At 46.5% G+C, this 7,340-nt stretch overlaps 1 pseudogene; it reads right to left on the bottom strand.

Annotated features, from left to right (window-relative positions):
• Positions 1–1,522: 1,522 nt before the first annotated feature.
• LOC143989577 (U2 spliceosomal RNA) lies at positions 1,523–1,608 on the bottom strand (annotated as a pseudogene).
• Between the last annotated feature and the right edge of the window lie 5,732 nt (positions 1,609–7,340).

The raw sequence follows: 7,340 nt of genomic DNA, 5'->3' as shown, positions 1-7,340 counted from the left end.
CCGCATCGCATGCCTCCCGGCGGCAGTTCACACTGCCCTATGCGAACTGCTGGGAGTGTCAGTGAAATGTTAATGACACCCCCAGATCAGTTCGCATATCGCAGTGCGATCTGCAAACTCGGATCGCATGGTGTGAACACCCATGCGATCCGATTCTGCTGCGGGCCAAAAAAAGGGTCTCGTGCGAATTTGCGGCGGGTGCGGCGGGTGCAGTGCGAATTCAGCCATACTATCTGTATGGCTGAACTCGAATCGCACAGAGATCGGATGTGATTTGCACTGCAGTGCGGTGCGAATCACATCCGTTATCATAAACCGCTGCAATGTGAACCCAGCCTTAGTGACACTGGCGACGGGGGGTGATCATGGGGTTAAACCTTTATTGGGGGGGTTAGGGGGGTACCCTAGAGCTAAAGGGGGCTAACCCTAACTGCCCTAACAGTTATTACAGTCACAAATGACAGGGGGTGCAGGAGATGATCAGTGCCACAGTCAGGGCAGCGCAGTCCTGTGCCAGTGTCCCAGTGTGCCAACCTGTGCTTGAGCCCCACCCTCTGCCCGGCTCAGGAGCACATGAAGGCCATGGAGGAGGGGAAAGGTCAGGCCAGGCTATGAAGGGGGTGCAGGAGATGATCAGTGCCACAGTCAGGGCAGCGCAGTCCTGTGCCAGTGTCCCAGTGTGCCAACCTGTGCTTGAGCCCCACCCTCTGCCCGGCCCTTACCCCCACCTATGCAGGGCTCCACTGCGGTGGTCCGGAGGTTCCAGTCCAGTGCTCATCCTCAGCCATGGTGCTGGCACTGCCTGCTGATTGACTTCTCCGTTGCTATCTCCCTCACTGACACCAGCACTGAGATAGAACATTGACACCAGCACCGCGATAGAGACTGAGCACTGACACCAGCACCGAGATAGAAAGCACTGACACCAGCACCGAGATAGAGAGCACTGACACCAGCACCGAGATAGAGAGCACTGACACCAGCACTGTGATTGAGAGCACTGACACCACACCAGCACCGTGATAAAGAGCACTGACACCAGCACCGAGATAGAGAGCACTGACACCAGCACCGAGATAGAGAGCAATGATACCAGCACCATGATAGAGAGCACTGGCACCAGAGCCGAGATAGAGAGCACTGACACCAGCACTGTGATAGAGAGCACTGACACCACACCAGCACCGTGATAGAGAGCACTGACACCAGCACCGAGATAGAGAGCACTGAAACCACACCAGCACCGTGATAGAGAGCACTGACACCAGCACCGTGATAGAGAGCACCGAGACCCGGTGTTCTCTCACGAAAAACTGTCCGGAGCTAGAGCTACCCCAATCTAGGCCAGAAGGCCAGGGACCCGGCCCTTTGGGGTCAGACCGCATGCAGCACCCATGCCCATCAGGAGCACCCTTCCAGACAGCTCGTGCTCGGCCCCGCTGATACCATCCTGGATGCCCAGACACTGGCCCTGCCGAACCGCCCTGCCAGGTCCAGTGACACCATTGGATTTGCATGTGTCCTCCCCACACTCGGGAGTAACACAGCGCCTCCTCTGGAAACTGATAAGAACAGATACTACACTTGATCTTAGCCAAAAGGCCGAGGCCGCTTCGGATACTACCTGATCTCTAGGGCGACTCTGCAGCAGAGGGATTTGTTGAAACTGGGGCTAGAGATGACTCGACAGGCGGGGATTACTTACCGTTGGGGGTTTCTCCTCTCTGTGATCTTCAGGAAGGCTCAGCGGTTCTTCACCCCCCGCACACCTGCAGAACTCCCTGTATTGTTCTCCTTTATGGAAACCCTATCGAGGTGCCTGACTGGCTTCAGCTTCTACGTTTTCCTGCTAATCCTGGCTTATTGTGGATGAGGAGAACCCGGTATCCCAGACCGCAGTGGAGTCAGCAGCGTTCTCGTATCGCCTCAGAGTTCTGGGGTGAGCTATGTACAGAGTCCCAGTATGATGGGAGGGGGTGGCAGTGGAAGGCAGTATGATGGGAGGGGTGGCAGTGGAAGGCAGTATGATGGGGTGGAGGGCAGTATGATGGGAGGGGGAGGCAGTGGAGGGCAGTATGATGGGAGGAGTGGCAGTGGAAGGCAGTATGATGGGGAGGTAGTGAAGGGCAGTATGATGGGAGGGGGTAGTTGAGGGCAGTATAATGGGAGGGTGATAGTGGAGGGCAGCATGAAGGGAGGGGTTTAGTGGAGGGCAGTATAATGGGAGGGTGGTAGTGGAGGGCAGTATGATGGTAAGGGATAGTGGAGGGCAGTATAATGGGAGGGGTAGTGGAGGGCAGTATAATGGGGGGGTAGTGGAGGGCAGTATGATGGGAGGGGGGTAGTGCAGAGCAGTATGGGGGGACTGTACAGCAGCATGACTTGAGGGGGGGTGTGTATGGGAGGGAGCAGAGTGACCATGAGCATCCTCGAGGAAGGGAACATTTCTCCTACTTTTCTTCCAGCCGCAGGAAAAATCATCAGGCAAGACCTGGAGTCAGGGCGGAGCTTAGGGGCGAGGAGGAGGACGTTAAATTACTGCTCTCCTCTTCGTCACAACGTCACTGGTTGCTAGAGCCAGGCAGCGTCAGAGGGTTAATAATAAAGCGCCGCGGGTCTCGCAGTACACCAGGCAGTGAGGGACATTATTAGCGGCATTCTTAGGGGGCATCGGATCGGCCCAGGGGGCAATTTCCGGACATTGTATTGTTTTAAAGCCTTCATTTTTAATTTTTTTTATCTATGAGCTCTGATACCTGTCGGCACTATGCTGACGGGTGCATTTGGATTTGTTTGAGGCCGCCGGCTGGCTCCTCTCTAGCGCATCGTTCTCATGGGGTTAATGTGATAATAATCTATGCAGCTTGGACCGTCAGATGTCAGTGGCAGACTCTATGCCTTTTTCTCTTAAGACCAGGATGAGGAAATGGGAGCCTTTGACTCCTTCCTCCGCCCCTCATATGTAGCCGGCGGAACGGGAACTATGCCCAGCCGGGGGGGGGGGGGAAGGTTACCCTTTGGTGCAAATCCCGCACATGAAGGCAAAGAGACACCTACAGGTGTCATGACAGGGACGTGACCCTCGGATGTGTGGAGGCAGTGATGTTATCCCTCTCACAAAGGACCATGAATAGTGGGGGTGTAAGGGCACACCACAGTCTTGGATGTCTGAAAGGGGGCAATATTTGTTGATGTTGCCAGGTCTGCGAACTCTTTGGGGGGAGCTCTTTGGTTCGAGAAATCTCTAAATTGGAAATGGCATGGATCCATAAGGTCAAGACTTATGTACCATTTGGATTAAATACTGATGTAGATGTGAACGTTTATTGATAATTCCTAGGCTTTATGTGAACTTGATCTGAGTCACGCATGCGTTTATGGTCTATGACTAGTTTTTTGAGAGACAAATAACAAATATAGCATATGGTATTGTAAATTTGTGATTAAATTTGAAAAAAATTCTAGTTGGATTTTTGATTTTAACCAATATTGATAGATGCTTTAATAAACTATCTGCATCGACAATATTGACAAATATTGACAGATAACTCTAATTTAATTTAATTTATTTTAATTTATTTGTTATATTTTTATTTCATTCATTTTCATTTATTATTTAAAAAACATTTTTTGATGAATTTTTTGATATTTAGTTACATCATTTATTATTAATAAGCTTTTTTATGATTAATATGGATTTGCTTATATTTAGTGGTATGGTGTCTTTTTCAGATGCCTTTTCCGCTATATAGTAACAAACAGGAATTGGATATACTTATGATACTATATAGAATTAAAGTTTTTATTTTCATTTATTTATTATATGTATTTAGCATATTCCAATTTTTAGGTGGGACAATATGAATATGGTATCTGAGAGAACTGTATTCATTTTGGTCCTTTAAACGTACCGAATGTTTTTTTAGGTTTGAATATTTGTTGCTTTGGTTGGTGACTATATTATTATTGTCCATAATAGATTTGCATGGGAACACTTAATAGTGTTACGTTTTTAAATAAGTTAAAAATAGTGTTACTTTTTTTGTCACAACTATTTTCTTTTTATTAATATTTTCCAATACATCGGTTTGCAAATGACGATGTTTTGCCCACACTTAAGATGGCGCTTTGTAGCTCGCTGTGCGGGACTCAGAATGAGGCTTGCTGTCTGTATATAAGGTGGTGGATCAGCATGCGACCCGTTCCCCATTGATAACGTCAGTTGATGACGAAACGCATCTGGGAGGTACGTGCTGACGTCACCACACCGTTGACGAGGACGGGAGTTTTGTTTTGTTGCTAGCCGGCTTTGTTTTTATTCTATATGGAATTGTGTGTTTTGTAAGTGCATCCTTTTCTTTTACAAATAAACCAGTTTAAAAGATATTATGCTATGGTCTGTTATACCTCTTTTCTGGGTTGACATTTACTATATCGTACGGGAGTTATGGAGTTCTGTCTTGGCTGGACATTTGGACCAGTCATCATCCGATTCCTCCGGTGTATCCAGCTGAGGACCTATCTATTTGGGAGTTTGTTTGCATTTGTGGGCTTGTCATCCAGTAAGGAGGCCCTCTATGTGGTGTTGGGACACTTGAATTTGTCAGGTTATTTGGATCACTGGGTGTTTATGTGTATTTTCTGCATATAAGCTTAATTCCAATTGTAAGTGCAACTATGTGTTTTTTATTATTTAAATTTTTTTGACAATATTATGCTAATTTACACAATTTTTTGTTTCTGGGTTAAATACATGTGTGGAGCCAAAAGTTTGTCTATGACTTCAAGTCTTCAAAAACTTCACTGCTGCTGTATCCATTTGGAAATGAAAGGCCCAGGCTGGGTTAAAGGGGTTGTAAAGGTCAATGTTTTTTTCACCTTAATGCATCCTATTTTTCTAAGCGCAGTTTTTTTTCTCCTTTTTTTTTACCACTTCCCGACCGGCGCACGCTGATGTACGTTGGCAGAATGGCACGGGTAGGCATATTGGCGTATAGGTACGTCCAGTTTTAAATGCCGCCCTGCCATCACGAGCGCGCCGCCGGTCGGGTACCCCCGTGAGTCCGATCGCGCGTCCCGCAGACTCGATCGCCGCGGGCATACCCGCGATCGTCTCACGGGGCGGCTGAACAAGGAGATGCCATTGTAAACAGCATCTCCCCGTTGTGCCTAGCAACAAGTGACGCCGATCTCTGCTCCCCGTGATTGGAGCAGAGATCAGTGTTCACTAAAACAAAGCCCAGCCCCCCACAGTTAGAAACACACCCCTAGGAACTCTTAACCCCCTACACTGCCACCCCCTGGTTAACCCCTTCACTGCCAGTGTCATTTACACAGGAATCATTGCATTTGTATAGCAGTGATTGCTGTATAAATAACAATGGTCCCAAAAATGTGTCAAAAATGTCCTATGTGTCCGCCACAATGTCGCAGTCACAATAAAAATCACTGATCCCTACCATTACTAGTAAAAAAAAAATATTAATAAAAATGCCATAAAACTATCCCCTATTTTGTAAACACTATAACTTTTGCGCAAACAAATCGATAATCGCTTATTGTGATTTTTTTTACCAAAAATATGTAGAAGAATACGTATCGGCCTAAACTGAGGGAAAACATTTTTTTTTATATATTTTTGGGGGACATTTATAACAAAAAGTAAAAAATAATGTGTTTTTTTCAAAATTGGCGCTCTATTTTTGTTTATAGCGCAAAAAATAAAAACCGCAGGGGTGATCAAATACCACCAAAAAAAATCTCTATTTGTGGGGAAAAAAGGACGTCAATCTTGTTTAGGAGCCACGTCGCACAACCGCACAATTGTCAGTTAAAGCGACGCAGTGCCGAATCGCAAAAATTGGTCTGGTCTTAAGCCAGCAAAATGGTCCGGGCTGAAAGTGGTTAAAGGGGTTGTAAAGCTTTGTGTTTTTTTTCCCCTTAATGCATCCTATGCATTAAGGTGAAAAAACACCTTGCACGCCCCCCCCGAGCCCCCATTTTACTTACCTGAGCCCCAAATCTTTGTGGGCGCGATCCCGCGTTGCTTTCCCCCAGCTCTTGTGGGCTCTTCATTGGATGATTGACAGCAGCACAGCCATTGGCTCCCACTGCTGTCAATCAAATCAATGACGCAGCGTGCCCCAGGGGGGGGGGGGGCGCGGGGCCGAGTGATACAGTCAGCGACTATGGCCACTGACTGTATCACATGGGAGCGTGCCCGCAAGCTAACCCTCTTGGGAGAGCGCTTTCCAGAGGGGGGTTAGCTCTTGCGGGGAGGAGCCAAGACAGCCACTGAGGGGCCCCCAGAAGACAAGGATCGGGGGCCACTCTGTGCAAAACGAACTGCACAGTGGAGCTAAGTATGACATGTTTGTTATTTAAAAAAAAAAAACTACCAAACCTATACAACCCCTTTAAATTACATGACGAGACATGGAACTCTATGTATGGTGACGGCTGCACTGCCTTTTACTTGCCTGTGTATAATTGTACAAAAGACCCCTAAGTGGACTTTAAAGGCATTAGTACAGGGATCCTCAAACTACGGCCCTCCAGCTGTTGTGGAACTACACATCCCATGAGGCATTGTAAAACTCTGACATTCACAGACATGACTGGGGCATGATGGGAATTGTAGTTCCTGAACAACTGGGGGGCCATATTTTGAAGACCCCTGCATTAGTATCTACACAACAAAAAAATGGAGTAGAAGAAATAAAAAAGATGTTGCAAGATAATATTTATTGTACAAAAGACATCATTAACAACATAGTCACTAAAGACTAGACATGTGCATTCGTTTTCGTCCGAATGCATTTTCGTCCGAATTTCAGCTATTTTCGTTTTCGTTTTGACAAACGATAACGAAAGCACAGAATCCGAAAAACGAAAGATCCGACATAAATAAATGCTTTATTTTCGTTTTCGTTGTTACAACAGTTCGATATAGAATAGGAGATTCGACGTGACTCTGACAATAACAATCTGTGTCTATAGAACCTGTGGTTGAATGTGCCTAACCTTACCTCTATTAGTCCAAGATTATATAGAGAAAATATTCAACAGAGAAAAAAGATTCTGCAAGTTACTGTCCTAAAAAGTGTTTGGGGACCCGGGTCCTGCCCCAGGGGACATGTATCAATGCAAAAAAAAGTTTTAAAAACGTCAGTTTTTTCTGGAGCAGTGATTTTAATAATGATTAAAGTGAAACAATAAAAGTGTAATATTCCTTTAAATTTCGTAGGGGGGGGGGGGGGTTGTCTATAGTATGCCTGTGAAGGGGCGCATGTTTCCCGTGCTTAGAACTGTCCCTGCACAAAGTGTCATTTATGCAGGAA

Source organism: Lithobates pipiens, unplaced genomic scaffold (genome assembly GCF_037356315.1).
Source record: "Lithobates pipiens isolate NorthernLeopardFrog02 unplaced genomic scaffold, aLitPip1_a1.2 Scaffold_1, whole genome shotgun sequence".
In the NCBI taxonomy this organism is placed as follows: Eukaryota; Metazoa; Chordata; class Amphibia; order Anura; family Ranidae; genus Lithobates; species Lithobates pipiens.
Note: the sequence above shows the minus strand (reverse complement) of the source record. Positions and strands in the feature narration are given on the sequence as shown.